At 37.6% G+C, this 22284-nt stretch overlaps 1 long non-coding RNA gene across 2 annotated transcripts in view; it reads left to right on the top strand.

Annotated features, from left to right (window-relative positions):
• Positions 1–22284, top strand: part of LOC126947553 (uncharacterized) — a 60213-nt gene that overhangs the window by 4041 nt on the left and 33888 nt on the right. For both annotated transcript variants that reach the window (XR_007723122.1, XR_007723123.1), the window contains exons 2-3: positions 3367–3589; positions 9722–9790. This is a non-coding gene — a long non-coding RNA (uncharacterized LOC126947553). The remainder of the gene's footprint in view (positions 1–3366; positions 3590–9721; positions 9791–22284) is intronic.

Below are 22284 nucleotides of genomic sequence, written 5' to 3'. Positions count from 1 at the left end.
ATTATTTAATCTTGATAAAACTTACAATGATAAAAAGTAATAATCTAACATTCTCCCCTCTCCAAGTAGTTAGGCAATTTTCCCATTACCACTTGTTGGAAGTATCTCTTTTATGACAAGTTTCTGTTTTAGATATGTCTGGTTTTGTACTAATACAAAACTATTTAAATATAGTTCTGTACTCCATTAATTCTGATAGATATTATCCCCTCCTCATTACCCACTTTTATGTATTCCTGCTGTACTTTTTATTTATCCAATACCAGGAAGAAATTAAAGTGTCAAAAAAAAAAAAGGCAATAAAAAGACTTTAGTGATAAAGAAACAGAGCATCTCTTGTAAGAAAGAGAAGCAAGAGTATGAAAGACTTTGTTGGATGGTTTCAGAGAGGAAGAAGGTTATCTAACAGAGGCATCCAATTCTGATTCAACTTTATTAGAGTCTCTAGACTCTCTTGACCCAGTTAATCCTGTAACAACTGCTACTTCAACAGATTTGGAAAGCAATTTAATAGCCTACAGATAGCTGCCATATAATACCCAGAACTAAAATAACTACTGACTGACCAGACATTCCATTAAAATAGGTAACATTCGTACAAGTAATTCATACTTGGGCAGAAGGTATTCAAACCATGACTTTCATGACCAAGTGGTAGGAATGAGATATTTCTGTCTAAAACAGCAATGTACTTCTAGTGACCACACTGTACCTAATAGGCAAGGAGGCTCAACCCTGCCCTTGGGGATGCACTATTCTTCTTTTCTTAGAGTAAAACTTTATGACACAACGATTACAAACTGACTAAAAAAAGAAATCAGAGATACAGGAGCGTAAGGAACTGAAGACACTTATTGTCCCACCCTAATCCCCAAGGGTGGAAGTATTTGTTGCTTGTTATAGGTCTACTTTTTAATAATCTTATTATTAAAATTATTTTCACAGCAAATAACATAGCATAATTTTAAAGTTATACAATGCTAATCTTATTACTTTTTCATATAAAAGGAATCAATGAGATTGAGTCGTCCAACACCACTGGTCTTACTATCTCAGATTAATAGATTTAAATTTAACTTCATACAGGAGCCAAAAGCCCCATTAGGATGTTCTAACAAGTTGATTATTCAACCTCTACTTGAGTATTTCCAGAGTCTGAAAGCCTTTGTAAGCTGGCCCGTTTTGCTCCTTAATTTTATTGGGTCGAAATACCTCTCCCTATAACTTCTATGGTTTTGTCCCCTGGTACCCCATGGAACACATCTACCCATTCTTTGTTAAGTCAGCACTTTAGCCGGGCGCGGTGGCTCAAGCCTGTAATCCCAGCACTTTGGGAGGCCGAGATGGGCGGATCACAAGGTCAGGAGATCAAGACCATCCTGGCTAACACGATGAAACCCCGTCTCTACTAAAAAATACAAAAATCTAGCCGGGCGAGGTGGCGGGCGCCTGTAGTCCCAGCTACTGGGAAGGCTGAGGCAGGAGAATGGCGTAAACCTGGGAGGCGGAGCTTGCAGTGAGCTGAGATCTGGCCACTGCACTCCAGCCTGGGCGACAGAGGGAGACTCCGCCTCAAAAAAAAAAAAAAAAAAAAAAAAAAAAAAAAAAAAAAAAAAAGTCAGCACTTTAAACATTTAAAGAGAGCAAACTTCCAAAAGATCTACAGAGATCTCCAAGCTGACCATTCTCATTGATCTCTGGGAGCTTGCTGCCCCTCAAAGGATGCTATTCTCTGGATTTTTTTGGTTCCCTTCTGGATTTATCAGAATCTGGAGCTCCAAACCCAATGGATCATTTTTAAAAATCTGCTGTATTTCTCTTTGCATTCCCAGTGTCAAATAGAGTTCAACATGTACATAGTAGGTTCTTATTAAATATTTGAGAATATAAACGAATTGATGAGATATTTTTTATCGCTTTCATGACTATTTTAACAATTATACAAACTCGGTTCTGTGTCCTGACCAGAACAAAATTCTTCCACACATAGGACTGCATTCTTTGAAGTGCGTGAGAAAAAAATCATTCGTGGACAGGTTAAATACATTTTGGCTTACAAGTTGCTTAGGGAACTTCAAGAGTTGTACCAATTGTATTTTATTGTTATTTTGTTACAGTTCTAGGATCCAAAGCAGAAATTTGGTGTGTGGCAGCTCTATGTGTCTTACAAAGGAAGATTTCATGTGGAAAGTTCTTGCAATATCCCAGTGCACAGACACTGGTCTTTTTTTAACGTGCTGGTGCTAAGGTAGTGTGCCTCTTTGGTTTTTTGGTTTTGTTTTGTTTTATTTTTTGAGACGGAGTCTCGGTCTGTCGTCCAGGCTGGAGAATAGTGGAGTGATCTAGGCCCACTGCAAGTTCCGCCACCGGGTTCACGCCATTCTCCTGCCTCAGCCTCCGGAGTAGCTGGGACTACAGGCGCCCGCCACCACGCCCGGCTAATTTTTCTTTTTTTTTTTTTTTTGTATTTTTAGTAGAGACGGGATTTCACGTGTTAGTCAGGATGGTCTCCATCTCCTGTCCTCGTGATCCACCCGCCTCGGCCTCCCAAAGTGCTGGGATTACAGGCGTGAGCCACCGCGCCCGGCTGTGTGCCTCTTTGTTTAATGACCCGGCAGTTTGTTTCTCAGCTGCAGATTTTGTTTGTTAGTGTTTCTGCCATTGCCAGAGGCATTTCTGCTGAACCTGGCATCTGTTAGTAAACTTTCTCCAAAACAAAGCTAATTTAGGTTTTGTAGTATATGACGCCCTTCTAACTCTTTCCACTTTTGATTTCATTTCATCCCGAAATTGTACTGAGGTCATTTTTAACTGGTTTTTTTTCCCCAGTGATTTATTTTTCTTAGTGTTTTTTTTTTCTTTTTTCTCTTGGAATTTGACCTTGGACATGTGTGCATGAGTTTTACTACGGCCACTTTCTATTAATACCCCATCACTTTTGCAATCGTCTTCTGCCCTCTTCCCACCCTCCCACCTCAACTTCTTGGTCTAAGTTGGATATGAACTTTCCTTTGCCCATCTCTGAGATTTGGATCTCTCATCACTACCATAGTAGTATATTGTGGGCTATTCTGAGTGGGGTGGAAGCCCTTTCTAGGAAGTGAAAAAGAAATATCCTCAATTTATAGGAACATCTCAGAAACAAGTGAGGGTCCTCAAAATTTCTATACGAAAAAACGTAGGTGTGATTATCTGGTTGAAATAATGGAAGGAAGAGTGTGGGTATGTGTTGAAGCTGTTTGTATATAAAGCAAACTTTCTACTTAGAATATATCTTTAGTGAAGGGAGGAGGTGATAAAGATTATTGTGGCAATGAAAGTCACCTTTATTAACTCTGATCCGGCACTCTTGTGCTTTCGTTCCAGATATTAAATGACCTGACAGAGATCCCTCCTGAGTGCTTGGCATCTCCTTTCCATTTCTATCTGTTCTACAGAAACTCCTTTGTTTTTTGACAAGATTGGAATGACACAGGTAGCTCAGTAGGAGTGAGAACTCAGGAAGGAACAAGACTCATGCCTGTTTCCCCAATGCCTGCTGTCCAGCGTCCTTCTTCTTCTTTCTGGGATACTCCTGACACGTACTAAGGTAAAAGGGAAGTCACTTTAATTTAAGAGTTAATGGATGATGGATTAAAAAAATAGAAAGAATGAATAAAATCTAGTATTTCCTAACACAAAAGGGGGACTGTAGTCAAAAATAATTTAAGAGTTCATTTTGAAATAACTAAAAGAGTATAATTGAATTGTTTGTAACACAAAGGATAAAAGCTTGAGGTGATGAATACCCCATTTACCCTGATGTGATTATTACACACTGCATGCCTGTATCAAAATATCTTTTGTACCCCATAATTATATACACCTACTATGTTTCTGCAAAAATTAGAAAAAAATTAAAAAGGAAAAAAATGAATTGACACTTATGTTGGGATTCTGGGTATGGCACCTAGGAGTATGAGGTCTGAGACAAGTAATTGAACATCTTTGAGTCTCAGATATTTTTTATCTGAGAAACAGGAATAATAAAACTACCTTTTAATTTAATTGGTTAATGGGAGGGTTGAAGCAGATACTGTATGTGGAAGTTACCTTTGTATTAGAAAATGTTGAACAAATGCTATTCATCCTCCTTCCCTAAGGAAACAATGAAAATGATGTAACAATATGAGAAATGTAAAGAGTGTTATCTTCTTTCTGGTTGAATTTAATTCATTTCCATTCAATACATTCTTTAATTGGGTTGCCATAGCTAATGGAAACCTGGTGAATGGAGAGAGAAATCTAGGATTATTGATGGTAGTTCTTTTACATTAACTTGGTATACAGGTATATAGGACTGTACTTGTACTGTGGTCATAATTTAATACAAATATTTCATAACAATACAAATATCAACTTGTAAGAAAACTGTTTTTAGAAAGCAAATCTGTGATATGATAGAGTTTTTTGTGGTGTGTCTGTATGTAAGCACATGTACCCATTCAAGCAGTAATGATCTCTTCCCTTTTGCCAAAATAAGGTGTGTGTTTCCTTGTTCTCCTCTATGTGAAACACTTCTGACCAACTACTTCACAGGCATGCAGGCACATAATGATACATGAGTACACACAGTGGTACGAAAGGCTGTGTTTAGACTTACAGATACTCTAAAAAAAAAGGTGCAGAACATTAGCAACATGACCTTTCCTTACATCTGAATACCTAGTTTTGAGACCTAGCTCCACTATAAATGTGCTGTATGTCCTGATAAATCACCACCCTGAGTTTGCTTTCTTGGCTGTAAAATAAGAGATTTTAATTCTTAAAATTTCCTACTTGTAGGGTTTGGGACAAAATTCACATAATATACATGGAAGAAATTTGTGGATTTGTAAATAAAAGTGCTATTCGTATGCCAGTTATTATTAATTCAGATGGGAGCGTGAGTCCCTTGAGTGATGAGTCAACCTTGCTCTCCCAGTGGCAGAGGCCATGTGGACATGAACAAGGACTCCTAGGTGGATGAACTATCACTACTTGTTCTAGCAGTTGGAGTGGGAACAACTTCTACCCATTGAGATTCCCCCTTCCATTTACTTTGAGATTTATATAGTAAAAGTAGTGATGACAGAAGGAAGAATATCAGAAATGAGAAGCTTCCTTCCAAAGCTCACAGGGTCACACATTAGTATTTTATCACACAGAGTGAAATAAGAAAAAAAAAGCCAAGGTGTTAATTTTAACACATCTTAATTCAATCCTGATACACTTTTTCGCTGTTGTCAGTTGAAATCTTTTAGGATTGCATTGGCCCCTAAAAAAGAGATAGTCACCTACAAGTACATGAAAAGTGAGTGATCAGGTAAATGGAAAAACATTGTTCTAATGTTGTGTTCTTTCTCTTTATGTAAATCTGATCACTCCATTCTATGGAAGAACCACCTCCAACCTTGTCAGATGAGACTTTGCCAATTTTTGTGCAAGAGTAAAAGTAAGCTTGAACTCAAAATGATGTGGATAATCTTAATCATAGATGGTATTTACTAGAGTATGTATGGGGGACAGAGTAATTTTACACATGCATTCAGTGACTTCAAAATGAATGTGCCTTTGGATGAATTTACTTTATTCTCAAGTATAGTTTTATTTGATTAAGAAAGATATGCATTTATGAAATTTGAGGAGGATTTGCATTATTTTTATGTGTATGAATCTGGGTATGTTATTTTTGCTCAAATGTATGAAAGAACACTGAGTTCTCATTATGACTATGTATGGGCAACCATGGCACCTGCACACAATCAGGGATGCTAGTTTGGCTCATTGATCTGTAAGATCCAGGCCCAGGTCAAAGATGCAATGAGGGCAACAGATGGTTGTGAGGAGCCTTCTTACATGAGGAGATGGACAAAGTCATAGTTCTATTGGGAAAGGGGAAGTCATATACCAAGCGCTCCAGGGACAAGATATCAACCATGTTGTTGAGAGCACTTTTGCCAGTCCTGCTAAGGGCCTCTAGTCTGTTGTTTTCACAGAACTGTCTTGTATTGGTGATGTGTACTCAGGAGCATCATATAGGTCAGCTACATGAAGGTCAGATCTAGAAGAGGGGCTATAATGTTGCCAGCATTAGGGTCCCTGTGGAGAAAATATGGATTTCTTCCTCCTTTCATGTCATTCTTTTTCATTTTGTATGCACTTTCTGAGAGTCCACACTGTAACAATGAATCTCATGACTGAAGATGTTCTGGGGCTATACAGTGTAAGCCCTGTGGGAAGATGGGTGCTGGTTGTCTGTAATATGAAGCACCAGGATTTGCACAACCTCACATTGTCATCACTATTGTACAGTAAATGGATAGATCCTCAAATTAGGATTTTATTAGAGTATAAATATGCCCTGGAAGAAAATCATAGCCTCTTAAAAGTGCAAGCCTTGGGGTGAGTGCTGCTCATGTCACACTGTCTATGGAATCAGAAAAGTTACCTTAACTCCCCCAAAGTGGCAGTCTTTAGAATATACAAAATGAGGTGAATTTAAATTACCATACCACCCAATCCATCTAAATTAAAATCTGAAATTGGTAATGCATCTCCCTTAAGCTTCTAATTAATTTCCATAATGTAGTTTAGTCATAACACATTCTAAACAGCGAGGCATAATCGGTCTCATCCAATTTCCTTGAGGTTTTAAATATTCTATGTAAAAATGTGAAATACTTATCAGTTTCCCTGGGCTTACCTTTCAATTTTCCTACTATTTATGTATTCAGAAACTTTGATTAAGTCAGGTATAAGAGTGACACAAGACAGAGTTAAACCAATTTCTCTCTATTCCACATAAACTGGTAGATATGGCAGCACCCAGCTAAGTGGATAGGAATTCTAGGTGATGTTCTTTTCATTAAGCAGTTATGACTCACTAGCATGTCTCGTCTTTTCAGGTGTGTGTATTAGGCTGTTTTTGAATTGCTATAAAGAAATAAAGGGATACCTGAGACTGGGTAAATTATAAAGAAAAGAGGTTTAATTGGCTCAAACCTTTGCAGGCTGTGAAAGCATGAGGCCAGCATCTGCTTGGCTTCTGAGGAGGCCTCAGAGAGCTTTTTCGCATTGCGGAAGGCAAGTAGGAACAGGTATGTCACATGCTGAGAGCAGGAGCAAGAGAGAGAAGACAGGAAAGTATCACACTCTTTTAAACAACCAGATCCTGCAAGAACTCACTCATTATTGTGAGGATAGCATCAAGCCATGAGAGATCTGCCTCCATGACCCAAACACCTCCCACATGCCCCACCTCCAACACTGGGCACCACATTTCAACATGAAGTTTGGGCGGACAAATATCCAAACCATATCAGTGGGATTAGAAACACATACTGATGTCTTTAAACTGGATTCTGAAATAAGTGTTTCACCCAATCCACGTGCTTGTTAGTGTGAACTCTAGTTCCGTGGGCTGTAGCCATAATTGTTTGGCAAGCGATCATCTAGTAGAGCATGTGAATCAGGAGGATATGAAGAAAGCATGGACCATAACAGTCTCACCATCTTTGGTTGAATATTCACTGTGTGTAAGGCACTGTCCTAGCCATAGCAGATCTTATTACGATTCACAACAACTCCAAGAGGCAGGTAGTTCAGTTATTTTTATTTTATGTATGAGAACTATCAGGCTAGCTTGTTTAAATAATTTTCCCATGGACAAGTTGCAAGATGGATAGAGAGCACAAATAATCTGATTGTATACCCCTGTCTTTGACCATCATCTGTTTTTCAGTTTTTCTTTTCCTCCAGCCTTCAGACATTTCAATGTTTGATCTGTTTGCCTAATAATCTGGCTACACATCTGTCTGTCTCATCTAGACTCTTAGAGAAAAGAAACCTAGCTATTAGTAAACTGGTCATCCACTATTTCCTGGTGTAAAGAGTCTACTCAAGCATTAATCAAAAGCTAAGTAAAGCAAAGCTAAACAGAACAAAAATATCAGACTGAAATCTTAGCTTTAAACCATTGATCAAAGAAGACACATTTTGTGCTTTTGTATATTTTCTTTTATCCTAAAGTTTCCTCCTCCAGGAGAAGCTTCCTGAAGAGATGTACAGATAAGCAATTTAAAAAGAAGAGTAAAATATAAAGTTTTCTAGAAAGAGAGCATATTTTTAGGAAAGCCTTCTCAATTTGATATATGAAAGTCAGTTTTGATCTTGATGAATTATACTCAACATAATTTGCAATTAAGATACTTGAAAATAATCAACTTAAATAACTCTTGTATATGCAGCAATATAATATACTGATCAAAATCATGGAGTCTAGCAGCCTGAATTCAAATCCCAGATATGCCACTATGTGTGTGGCCTTGAGCAATTCATTTAAACTGTATAAGACCTTGTTTCCTCCTTATGAAATGAAAATAATCATATTTCTACCTCAAAAAGCATTGAGGAATTAAACCACATGCTTAAAGTTCATAGCAGAGTTCCCATGTAATAATGAACAATCAATAAATAAGGGCCATTATTATATGGAACTTTGAAGATATCTGGGATAATGATAAATCATAGGGTCATAATTATATAGGTATTAATTACAGCCATGAGTTTGGGTTAATTCTTTAGGGCTTATCTTACAGTAAAAGAAACAGAGTGGTGAGAGTAAACCAGTCGGGGTGGAAGGATGAGAAGTAAACAGCCCATGAGGAAGATAAGAGGTGACTGGAGAAAGGAAAACCAGAAGCTTAGGAGAGAGAGAGTTTACAGAAAAAGGAGATTAACAACACCAAAGGAAGTCCAGCAGTCTAATAAGATGAGAAAAAAAATAGTCCATTGATTTTGGCAGTTATATATGTTATGATAACTTGAAAACTGTGGGTAGAAATGATATTCTGAGTGTGGGCGGCAAGTGAAGTTATGACACTTGAGAAGGAGGAGGGTTGGCAGCTAAAGGGGTCAAAGGGAAGGTTTTGTTATTGTTGTTGTTGTTACTGTTGGTTTTGTTTTTCAGGTGGGAAAAATTCATGTGCTGAATGGCAAAGGGCCAGTACAGTAAGAGGGTGGTTTAAAGGAGAAATTCTGGTTGCTAACCCTTGAAGAGATTGATGGGCTGGGATACAGAGCTCAGTTTCATTCATGTACTCATTTACTGTTATTCTACAAGCCGAAGCATTTACTTCTTATCAGACACGGAAACCTGTGCTGGAGACATTGTGGCAAACCAGACATATGTTACTCTTATTGCCATGGAGCTTCTACTTTATACTCTGGATGTTATTCTAAGTCCAATGAGAAGAAGATACTGAAGAGTTTTAAGCGGAGAAATCGTATGGTTGTTATACAGCATTAGCAATAGGTGGTACTACATAGAAATAAAGTAATATGTTAAAATGCAACATGGGAGCAATCAGAAACACATAAAAATGGCCCAGGTGGAACTCATCGTCTAGTAGGGAAAACCTGGCACCTTTGTCCTAGCTCTTTCCTCAGCCTGGGCCCCCCTTTCCCTCAGTATTTGTAAGGCTAGATCCTTTTTGTAATTTATTTCAGGTTAAACTTCACTCTCTCAGAAAAGATAAGTCTTTACCTAACCTGAAGGTTACCCTAACCTTCAGTCTAAAGTAACTTGCAAGTTGCCCTCTACTACACACTTTAATTCTTTAGATATAACTGATAAAATCTTATGATTTTTATTTAAATATTTACTAAGTATTTATTTTTATTGTCTCTCTTTTTCTATTAGATTCTAAGTTCCATGAAAGCAGGCATTGTGTGAATTTCTCCTGCATCTGGAACTGGCCTAGCACACCAAGTAAGTGCTTGATAAATGAATATTAAGAATAAATGCATAAAAGCATAATACTATGTAGCTGCAGAAACAGAGACAAGCACCAAACACTACGACAACACAGAGTAAGAAAAAGCACAGAGACTAAGTGTCATTTATGTATCAACAGAGAAGTATACCGGGGGACATTTTATTTCGGAGGAACTAGACTTGCAATCAATTAATAACTTGTCAAACTGCCAGTAAATAATGAATAATGGAGGTGGGATTTGAGCTCAAACGGAAGTAGGTTCAGATTCTATACACTTTACACTCCTCCACATTGCCTTTCTTTTCCCTTCTCCCATGGACAGGGTAATTTTTATTAGCTTCCTACAGACAAAAGATACAATCCCCTAACTTAAATCTGGAAGAATTAGATACTCTGAAGAGACCAATAACAAGCAGCAAGATTGAAATGGTAATTTTAAAATTATCAACAAAAAAGTCCAGAACTAGACAGATTCACAGCAGAATTCTAACAGACATTCAAAGAAGAATTGGCACCAATCATATTGACACTATTCCACCAGATAGTGAAAGGGGGGACCCTCCCTAAATCATTCTATGAAACCAGTATCACCCTAATACCAAAACAAGGAAAGGACATAACCGGAAGATAAAACTACAGACCAATATTCCTGATGAATATAGATGCTAAAATCCTTAACAAAATACTAGCTAACTGAATCCAATAACACATCAAAAAGATAATCCACCATGATCAAGTGCATTTCATACCAGGGACGCAGGGATGGTTTAACATATGCACGTCAATAAATGTGATACACCACATAAACAGAATTAAAAACAAAAACTTACATGATCATCTCAATAAATGCAGAAAAAGCATTTGACAAAATCCAGCATTGTTTTATGATTAAAATTTGTAGCCAAATTGGCATGAAAAGGACATACTTCAATGTAATAAAGGCCATCTATGACAAACCCATAGCCAACAGAATACTGAATGAGGAAAAATTGAAAGCATTCCCTCAGAGAACTGGAGCAAGACAAGGATGCCCACTCTCACCACTCCTCTTCAACATAGTACTGGGAGTCCTAGCCAGAGCAATCGGACAAGAGAAAGAAATAAAGGGGGTCTAGATCAGTTAGAAGAAGTCAAACTGTTGCTGTTTGCTGATGATATGACTGTTTACTTAGAAAACCCTAAAGACTCCTCCAGAAAGCTCCTAGAACTGCCAAAAGGATTCAGCGAAGTTTCTGGATACAAAATTAAGGTACACAAATTAGTAGCTCTTTCATACACCAACAGTGACCATGCTGAGAATCAAATCAAGAACTCAACCTCTTTTACAACAGCTGCAATAAAATAAAATGAAACAAAATAAAATAAAATATTTAGGCATATACCTAACCAAGGAGGTGAAAGACATCTACAAGGAAAACTACAAAACACTGCTGAAAGAAATTATAGACGACACAAACAAATGGAAACACATCCCATGTTCATGGATAAGTAGAATCAATATTGTGAAAATGACCATACTGTCAAAAGCAATCTGCAAATTCAACGCAATTCCCATTAAAATACCACTGTCATTCTTCAGAGAATTAGAGAAAAGCATTCTAAAATTCATATGGGACCGAAAAAGAGCCCACATAGCCAAAGTAAGACTAAGCAAAAAGAAAAAATCTGGAGGCATCACGTTACCAGATTTGAAAATACACTATAAAGCCATAGTCACCGAAATAGCATCGTACGGGTATAAAAATAGCTACATAGATCAAAGTAACAGAATAGAGAACTCAGAAGTAAACTCAGATACTTACAGCCAACTAATATTTGACAAAGCAAACAAAAACATAAAAAGCATATGTTGGAACTTAATCCTCAATGCAACAATCTTGGGAGATGGGCCCGAATAAGAAGTGATTAGTTCATAAGGGCTCTGCCCTCATAAACGGATTAGTGCTTCTATTGCAGGAGTGGGTTTGTTATCATGGGAGTGGGCTTATCTATAAAAGGATGAGTTTGGCCCTCTGTTGGTGTGCTCTGTCTCTCTCTCTCCCTCTTTCACACACACACGCACGCGCGCGCACACACACACACACCCCTTCTGTTTGCCCTTCTACCATGGCATAAAAGAGGAAAAAAGCCCTCTCCAGACACCAGTGTCTTGATCTTGAGCTTTCCAACTTCCAGAAATGTCAGTTAATAAATTTCTGTTCATTATAAATTACTCATTATGTGGTATTCCACTGTAGCAAGACAAAACACAAAAATGCTAAATGTTACACTTTCCACCTTCCAAGTCTCCTTTTGTTATTCCCAATCCCTCATCAATGGATTTTATATTTTGAAAGGTTTTGTTCAAGTTGCATTTATTTAGTATAATTTCCTCAATTTTTTTAAAAAAGTGTGTGTACATGCCAATAAGAGCCCATCCTCAGTCTGAGATAAACAGTGGTATGTGTGACTTGAATTATAGTAGAGCATTGGCCTCTGAAGGTTTAAACACTCATGGAGGTACATAACACAGTGGCAGTCATTTCACCCAGATTTGTATTTGCTTTGAACATTATGGAGTTGATGAATGAGCTGGTAGGGAGCCTGGGTGCCTGCCCAGTCCTCATCTCCAGGCAGCACTGTTGACCTATACTCTTCATTAACCATTTGATAATTTTTGTAAAGGGATTAAAAACTTTATTTTATCACAAATTCGTTGTATTTGAGGTTAGCATTATTATCCTGAGTATGCTGTGGCAATATGTTTTACAGGTTTTTGGGTGTGTGTGTATGTATAAGAATTTATGCTAATAGCTATAGTCTGGAGCTAAAAAATTAAGTATATGTAGGGGTGCAATTCATTTTCAGATATAACATATATCACTTCAGGAGATATTATATACTATGATGTATCCATGGAGTGAAGTTTCTGGGATCACTGTGGGATTGTCAAAGGTGTGATAATGTCAGCCAAAGCAAAGAAGGTTGCCATTTTAGTTAGCCCATATAGTCTCATTATGTGCAAATACAAATGATAGCTAATTAAATTTTTGAAATACTTAAAGTAACTTAAGATTTCTATTAATATCTTTGGGAACCTTTAGTTAGCAAACAGTTTCAAGTTGAAAACAACTGCCCTCATAGGGATCTAATTAACGTTTTTTCAGTTAATGAAATGATAACATTTTATCTGAAAAGTTCAACCACTTCCTCATTTAGTACAAATTTCAGAGTTCAGTAGAAGCACAGTAAATGAGAAAAATGCAAATTTTGGCATGATAAAATGAAATACGTGCACATGAAGATGTACTATTTATATGAGAGAAATGAAGAAAGATAAAAGAAAGGAAAAAAGAAAGAAAGAAGGAAGGAAAGAAGGAAGGAAGGAAGGAAGGAAGAAAGAAAAGAAGAGAAAAGAAAAGAAAAGAAAGAAAGGGAAATAGAGAGAGGAAGGAAGGAAAAAGGGAGGAAGGAAAAAGGGAGGAAGGAAGGAGGGAAGGAAGGAAGGAGGTAAGGAAGCAAGGAAGGAAGGAAGGAAAGAAGAAAGGAAGGAAGGAATGAAGAGAGTTATCTGGAGGTCGAAAATCTGTTAGTACAATAAGGTCTGTCTTCAGGTAAAATTTTGAAATTGCCATAGTGTAAGTACAAAGGAAGACTAAAAAAGCTAAGACCATAATTTCTCATGAAAATTCCAACCTGAATAAAGGAAACCATTGCTAATTCATATTTGTAAGTCACCTTATCTAATTCCCATTTCTGGTAGATACTTGCAATGCATAAGATGCCTGCCAAAAATGCTGGCTGAGAGGAAACAATATTCATGCCAGTGTTGAAATACCTTGCCAGATTTCAGAGGTAATTTTAGGTCACCAGTCCCATGCCAAATACCTTCCCATTTTAGAAAGACTACTAATATATTAGGATGGGGAACATGGGAGAAGGGATTTACTAAGACTCTATCTCTATTAAAGCTCCTCCAATAGGCATTACTTCAAAGTTAGATTTCTTTCTGTGTTTCTCCAAAAGGTTGGAATAAAAATCTGACTGCTAATGACAACTCATTTAGCAGAATGACAGTTGCTTGATGCTCACAGGGAATGAATCAAGCATTGCCAGATGTGTGCCATATCCTCTTTTAACAGCCTCATTGCAGAGTATCTTTACTAAAATGACCATTAGAATAATCCATATTCTATTAATGAAGAAAAATCTTACACTATCAATTAACAGCCTTTAAAAAATGTGAGAAAGCAGGAAACTGAGAGAAAGTATAATGCTTTATTCTTTGTACTAGATGAATTGACTGCTACAGCATTTAAATCTATGGGGTAACCACGCAGTAGGATTTTCGGACCACAGATATATCAACATAAATCCTTATTTACATTCATTTAAGAATTCATAGCACCATTTGTTATGAGGAATATAGCTTTTTTAGGCTGCCCATCTGTGTGCAAGTACACTCTTACACACAATAGCATTTGTATGATTTAAAATTTAGATAGCAGTAATCTGGATTCTGAACAGATTTATGTAAACTTTAATAAAAATGCAAAAAAAAAAGGATTCTTTTCTTAAATTATACTTTAAGTTCTGGGATACATGTGCAGAACGTGCAGGTTTATTACATAGGTATACATGTGCCATGGTGGTTTGCTGCACCCATCAACCCAACATCTACATTAGGTATTTCTCCTAATGCTATCCCTCTACTAGCCCCCCAGCCCCCAACACTCCTGGGTGTGTGATGTTTCCCTCCCTGTGCCCATATGTTCTCATTGTTCAACTCCCACTTATCAGTGAGAACATGTGATGTTTGGTTTTCTGATCCTGTGTTAGTTTGCTGAGAATAATGGTTTCCAGGTTCATCCATGTCCCTGCAAAGGACATGAACTCATTCTTTTTTAATGGCTTCATAGTATTCCATGGTGTACATGTGCCACATTTTCTTTATCCAGTCTAACATTAATGGGCATTTGGGTTGGTTCCAAGTCTTTGTTATTATGAATGGTGCTTCAGTAAACATACATGTGCATGTGTCTTTACAGTAGAATGATTTGTAATCCTTTGGGTATATACCCAATAATCGGATTGCTGGGTCAAATGGTATTTTTAGTTCTAGATCCTTGAAGAATTGCCACACTGTCTTCCACAATAGTTGAACTAATTTATACTCTGACCAACAATGTAAAGGTGTTCCTATTTCTCCATATTCTCTCCAGCGTCTGTTGTTTTCTGACTTTTTAATGATCACCATTCTAACCGGTGTAAGATGGTATCTCAATGTGGTTTTGATTTGCATTTCTCTAATGACTAGTGATTATGAGGTTTTTTTCACGTTTGTTGGCCACATAAATCTCTTCTTTTAAAAAGTGTCTGTTCATATCCTTTGCCCAGTTTTTGATGGAGTTGTTTTTTTCTTGTAAATTTGCTTAAGCTCCTTGTAGATTCTGGATATTAGCCCTTTGCCAGATGGATAGATTGCAAATATTTTCTCCCATTCTGTAAGTTGCCTGTTCACTCTGATGATGGTTTCTTTAGATGTGCTCTTTTGTTTAATTAGATACCATTTGTCAATTTTGGCTTTTGTTGTAACTGCTTTTGGTGTTTTAGTCATGAAGTCTTTGCACATAACTATGTCCTGAATGGTATTGCCTAGGTTTCCTTCTAGGGTTCTTATGGTCTTAGATCTTATGTTTACATCTTTAATCGATCATGAGTTGATTTTTGTATAAGGTGTAAGTAAGGGGTCTAGTTTCAGTTTTCTGCATATGGCTAGCCAGTTTTCCCAACACCATTTATTAAATCGAGAATTCTTTTCCCATTTTTTGTTTTTGTCAGGCTTTTCAAAGATCAGATGGTTGTAGATGTGTGTTGTTATTTCTGAGAACTCTGTTTTGTTCCATTGGTCTAAATATCTGTTTTGGTACCAGTATCATGCTGTTTTGGTTACTGTAGCCTTATAGTATAGTTTGAAGTCAGGTAGCGTGATGCCTCCAGCTTAGTTCTTTTTGCTTAGGATGGTCTTTTTTGGTTCCATATGAAGTTTAAAGTAGTTTTTTTCTATTTCTGTGAAGAAAGTCAGTGGTAGCTTGATGGGAATAGCATTGAATCTATAAATTACTTTGGACAGTATGGCCATTTTCATGATATCGATTCTTCCTATCCATAAGCATGAATAGGAAGAAATGAGTTTTCCATTTGTTTGGGTCCTCTCTTATTTCCTTGAGCAGTGTTTTGTAGTTCTCCCTCAAGAGGTCCTTCACATTCCTTGTAAGTTGTATTTCTAGCCATTTTATTCTTTGTAGCAATTGTGAATTGGAGTTTGCTCATGATTTGGTTTTCTGTTTGTGTATTATTGGTGTATAGGAATGCTTGTGATTTTTGCACATTGATTTTGTATCTGAGACTTTGCTACAGTTGCTTATCAGTTTAAAGAGTTTTTGAGCTGAGACGATGGGGTTCTCTAAATGTACAATCATGTCATCTGCAAACAGATATAATTTGACTTCCTCTTGTCCTATTTGAATACGCTTTATTTCTTTTTCTTGCCTGATTGCCCTGGCCAGAACTTCCACTACTATGTTAAATAGGAGTGGTTAAAGAGAACCTCCTTGTCTTGTACTGGTTTTCAAAGGGAATGCTTCCAGCTTTTGTCCATTCAGTATGATATTGGCTGTAGGTTTGTCATAAATAGCTCTTATTATTTTGATATAATACCATCAATACTTACTTTATTGAGTGTTTTTAGCATGAAGGGATGTTGAATTTTATGGAAGGCCTTTTCTGCATCTAATGAGGTAATCTTGTGTTTTTCATCATTGGTTCCATTTGTGTGATGGATTACATTTGTTAATTTGTGTATGTTGAACCAGCCTTGCATCCCAGAGATGAAGCCAACTTGATCGTGGTGGATAAGCTTTTTGATGTACTGCTGGATTCGGATTGCCAGTGTTTTATTGAGGATTTTCTCATCGATGTTCATCAGGGCTATTGGCCTGAAATTTTCTTTTTTTGTTGTGTCTCTGCCAGGTTTTGGTATTAGGATGATACTAGCCTCTTAAAATGAGTTAGGGAGGAGTCCCTTTTTTTCTATTGTTTGGAATAATTTCAGAAGGAATGGAACCAACTCCTCTTTGTACCTCCGGTGGAATTTGGCTTTGAATCTGCCTGGTCCTGGGTTTTTTTTCAGTTGGTAAGCTATTAATTTCTGCCACAATTTCAGAACTGGCTCTTGGTCTATTTGGGGATTCAATTTCTTCCTGGTTTAGTCTTATGAGGGTGTATGTGACCAGGAATTTATCCATTTCTTCTAGATTTTCTAGTTTATTTGCTTAGAGTTGTTTATAGCATTCTCCGATGGTAGTGTGTATTTCTCTGGGATCAGTGTTGATATCCCCTTTATCATTTTTTATTGTGTCTATTAGATTCTTCTATCTTTTCTTCTTTATTAGTCTGGCTCTTGGTCTATTTATTTTGTTAATCTTTTCAACAAATCACCTCCTGAATTCATTGATTTTTTTGAAGTGTTTTTCATGTCTCTATCTTCTTCAGTTCTGCTCTGATCTTAGTTATTTCTGACCTTCTGCTAGCTTTTGAATTTATTTGCTCTTGGCTTCTCTAGTTCTTTCGATTGTGATGTTAGGGTGTCGATTTCAGATCTTTCCTGCTTTCTGATGTGGGCATTTAGTGCTATAAATTTCCCACTAAACGCTGCTTTAGCTGTGTCCCATAGATTCTGGTATGTTGAGTCTTTGTTCTCATTGGTTTCAAAGAACTTACTTATTCCTGCTTTATGGATCTGGTTGCTCCTGTATTGAGTGCATATATATTTAAAATGGTTAGCTCTTCTTGTTGCATTGATCCTTTTACCATTATGTAATGTCCTTCTTTGTCTTTTTTTTTTTTTTTTTTATCGTTGTTGGTTTAAAGTCATTTTATCAGAGACTAAGATTGCAACCCTTGCTTTTGTTTTTGTTTTTTGCTTTTGATTTGCTTGGTAAATCTTCCTCCATTCCTTTATTTTGAGACTATATATGTCTTTGCACATGAGATGGATCTCCTGAATATAGCACACCAATGGGTCTTGACTCTTTATCCAATTTGCCAATCTGAGGCTTTTAACTGGGGCATTTAGTCCATTTATGCTTATGGTTAATATTGTTATGTGTGAATTTGATCCTTTCATTATGATTCTAGCTAATTATTTTGTCCATTAGTTATTTTGTCCATTAGTTATTTTGTCCATTGATGCAGTTTCTTCATAGTGTTGATGGTCTTTACATTTTGGTTTGTTTTTGCAGTGGCTGGTACTGGTTTTTTTCTTTGCATATTTAGTGCTTCCTTCACAAACTCTTGTAAGGCAGGCCTGGTGGTGACAAAATCCCTCAACATTTGCTTGTCTGTAAAGGATTTTATTTCTCCTTCACTTATGAAGCTTAGTTTGGCTGGATATGAAATTCTGGGTTGAAGATTCTCTTCTTAAGAATGTTGAATATTGGTACCCAGTCTCTTCTGGCTTGTAGGGTTTCTGCAGAGAGATCTGCTATTAGTCTGATGGGCTTCCCTTTGTCAGTAAGCCAGCCTTTCTCTCTGGCTTCCCTTAACATTTTTTTCTTCATTTCAATCTTGGTGAATCTGACCATTGTGTGCCTTGGAATATCTCTTCTCATGGAATATCTTTGTAATGTTCTCTGTATTTCCTGAATTTGAGTGTTGGCCTGTCTTGCTAGGTTAGGGAAGTTCTCCTGGATAATATCCTGAATAGTGTTTTCCAACTTGATTCTATTCTCTCCATCACTTTCAGGTACACCAATCAAAGGTAGGTTTGGTCTTTTCACACAGTCCCATATTTCTTGGAGGCTTTGTTCATACCTTTCATTCTTTGTTCTCTAATCTTGTCTTCACACTTTATTTCATTAAGTTGATCTTCAACCTCTGATATTCTTTCTTCTGCTTGATCAATTTGGCTACTGATACATGTGTATGCTTCTTAAAATTCTCATGTTGTGTTTTTCAGCTCCATTGGGTTATTTATGTTCTTTTCTAAACTGGTTATTCTAGTTAGCAATTCCTCTAACCTTTTTTCCAAGGTTCTTAGCTTCCTTGCATTGGATTACAACATGCTCCTTTAGCTCAGAGAAGTTTGTTATTACCCACCTTCTGAAGCTTACTTCTGTCAATTAATCAAACTCATTCTCTGTCCACTTTTGCTCCCTTGCTGGTGAGAAGTTGTGATCCTTTGGAGGAGAAGAGTCATTCTGGTTTTTGAAATTTTCACCCTTTTTGACCTGGGTTTTCCTCATATTCGTGGATTTATCTACCTTTGGTCTTTGCTGTTGGTGACCTTCAGACGGAGTTTTTGCATGGTGATCCTTTTTGTTGATGTTGATGCTATTGCTTTCTCCCTTTTAGTTTTCCTTTTAATAGTCAGTCTCCTCTTCTGCAAGTCTGCTGAAGTTTGCTGGAGGTATACTCCAGACTCTGTTTGCCAGGGTATCAGCAGTGGAGGATACTGAACAGCAAAGGTTGCTGCCTGCTCCTTCCTCTGAAAGCTTCATCCCAGAGGGGCACCCACCAGATGCCAGCTGGAGCTCTCCTGTATGAGGTGTCTGTCGACCCCTGCTGGGAGGTGTCTCCCAGGCAGGAGGCATGGGGGTCAGACACCCATTTGAGGAGGCAGTCTGTCCCTTAGCAGAGGTTGAGCACTATGCTGGGAGATCTGCTGCTCTGTTCAGAGCCAGCAGGCAGGAACATTTAAGTCTGCTAAAGCTGCACCCACAGCTGCCCCTTCCCTCAGGTGCTCTGTCTGAGGGAGATGGGAGTTTTATCTATAATCCCCTGACTGGGGCTGCTGCCTTTCTTTCAGAGATGGCCTTCCCAGAGAGGAGGACTCTAGAGAGGCAGTCTGGCTACAGAGGCTTTGTGGTGCTGCAGTGGGCTCCACCCAATCCAAACTTCCTGGCAGCTTTGTTTGCACCCTGAGGGGAAAACAGCCTACTCAAGCCTCAGTAATGGCAGATGCCCCTCCCCCCACCCAGCTCAAACTTCAGAGTGCTGTTCTGGCAGTGAGAATTTCAAGCCAGTGGATCTTAGCTTGCTGAGCTCCATCGGGGTGGGATCCGCTGAGCAAGACCTCTTGGCTCCCTGACTTCAGTCCCCTTTCCAGGGAGTGAAGGGTTCTGTCTTGCTGGCATTCCAGGTGCCACTGGGGTCCAAAAAGAATCCTGCAGCTAACTTAGTGTCTGCCCAAAAGGCCACCCAGTTTTGTACTTGAAACCCGGGGCCCATGTGGTATAGGCACCCGAGGGAATCTTCTGGTCTATAGGTTGCAAAGACCATGGGAAAAGCGTATTAACTGGGCCAGATAGCCATGTCCCTCATGGCAGGGTCCCTCAAGGCTTCCCTTGACTAGGGGAGGGAGTTCCCTGACCCCTTGTGCTTCCCGGGTAAGGCATGCCCCACCGTGCTTCTGCTTGCCCTCCGTGGGCTGAACCCACTGCTAACTAGTCCCAATGAGATGAACCAGGTACTTTAGTTGGAAATGCAGAAATCTCTCACCTTCTGCATTGGTCTTGCTGAGAGCTGCAGACTGGAGCTGTTGCCATTTGGCCATCTTGTCCAGGAATCCAAAAAAGGAATCTATATCATTTTGGCTACCACATTTGATTTCTTTTATGAGATTTTGGATACTAGTTTGATTTGCTACTTTTTTTTTTAACTCATACAAACAGGACTGGAGATGAAAGGATAGCGATTGCTGACATTTCTGCTGCTCAGCTTGTTACAGTGATTTGATCTGTAAACAGAGCCCCGTTTTGTTTAGCTGCTTGTGTGATAACTATTACAAGCCTTTTACAAAATGTTAAAAGAAATATTTTCATTCAAATTTTATATTTTAGTGAAGAGTAAATTGTTTAGGAATTTACATTTTGGAGAAAAAAAATTGCTTCTTTTTTTTCCTAAGACCTAGGATTGCTTTTTGTAGCAACGCACAGTTGGCTACATGAGCATAAACAAATGTGAAACCACATGCTGAGAGAGCCTACATTAAGAAATCAAAATAAATTAAATACATAGACAGGAATATCATTCTATGTCATTCTCTGAATGAAAGGATAATATGTTTCCTTGTGCTAGAATTGCCCTGTTTTTTTTAAAAGAAAAGAAAAAGAAAAAGAAAGCCTGGACTGCTTCTTTTGGTTCTTAATAACTTCTCTTGCTCTGAGCCCTTATTTATAAGCCTGAGAAAGTTATGTGTTTTTCTGCCTTACACTGCCTCATTCTTATTTACTCTAGGCCAAGATGTTTTTAGAAAATGTTTAAAACCAATGATTTGATATGGTCCCTTACTAACAATATAACATCCTTCTTTTTGGGAACCACCAAAAAAAACAAAACAAAACAAAACAAAACAAAACAAAACTCTTCCTGCTTTCTATGTCCTGGTGGGAGATCTTCTCTGGGTTTATTTTGAGGACAGATTCATTCTTTGATTAAGAATGAAAACCTGGAGGGAACAAAGTCAATAAAGTGTGGCTACAGTATCTTTTAAATAAAGATAACTTTCCCTGATTCTGCTGGCAGGAAGTAATCTGGCTCCTTCTTCGAGATAAAGCCTGTTTACCATTTTATCTCTCTTATTTTCATAACACTTCTCTTAAGAAAAAGTTTTATTTTGTTTTCTATTGACATATAATAATTGTATACATTTAGGGGATACAACATGATGTTTTAATATGTATGTCGTGGAATGATCAAATCAGGATAATTAACATATTCATTGCCACAAATATTGATCATTTCTTTGTGGTGAGAACATTCAAAATTCTTTTAGCTATTTTGAAATATACAATACATTACTATTAACTGCAGTCACCATGCTGTCCAATAGGTCACCAGAACTTATTCCTCCTGCCTAGCTGAAACATTGTACCCTTTGATTATTAACATCTATTTTCTTACTCAACATCCACTCCTCTGACCCTAGCATGAAAACAGTTATGCGGTGATATCTTATTGTGATTTTAATTTGCATTTCTCTGATTAGACTTGTTGAGCATTTTGTTACATATCTGTTGGACATTTTCATGTCTTCTTTTGAGAAATGTCTTTTCAAGTCTTTTGCACATTTTTTAATAGGGTTATTATTTTCTTGTTGTTGAGTACTCTGAGTTCTTTGGACATTTTGGATATCAGCCCTTTATCCAGTGTATGACTTACAAATATTTCTCTCAATCTGTGGATTATCCCCTTATTCTGTTCATTGTTTGCTTTGGTATGCAGAAGTTTTTAAATTTGATGCTATCCTACTAGTTTATTTTTGCTTTTGTTGCCTGTGTTTTGGGGAGTGTAACCAAGAAACTGCAATGCAGACCAATGTCATAGAGTTTTTCTTCTATGTTTTCTCTTAGTAGTTTAACAATTTCAGCGCTTATGTGTAAGTGATTTTGAGTCTATTTTTTTAAACAGTGAGATAAGGGTCTGTATTTATTCTTCCGTGTGTGGA

This window comes from Macaca thibetana, chromosome 2 (assembly GCF_024542745.1).
Source record: "Macaca thibetana thibetana isolate TM-01 chromosome 2, ASM2454274v1, whole genome shotgun sequence".
In the NCBI taxonomy this organism is placed as follows: Eukaryota; Metazoa; Chordata; class Mammalia; order Primates; family Cercopithecidae; genus Macaca; species Macaca thibetana.
Note: the sequence above shows the minus strand (reverse complement) of the source record. Positions and strands in the feature narration are given on the sequence as shown.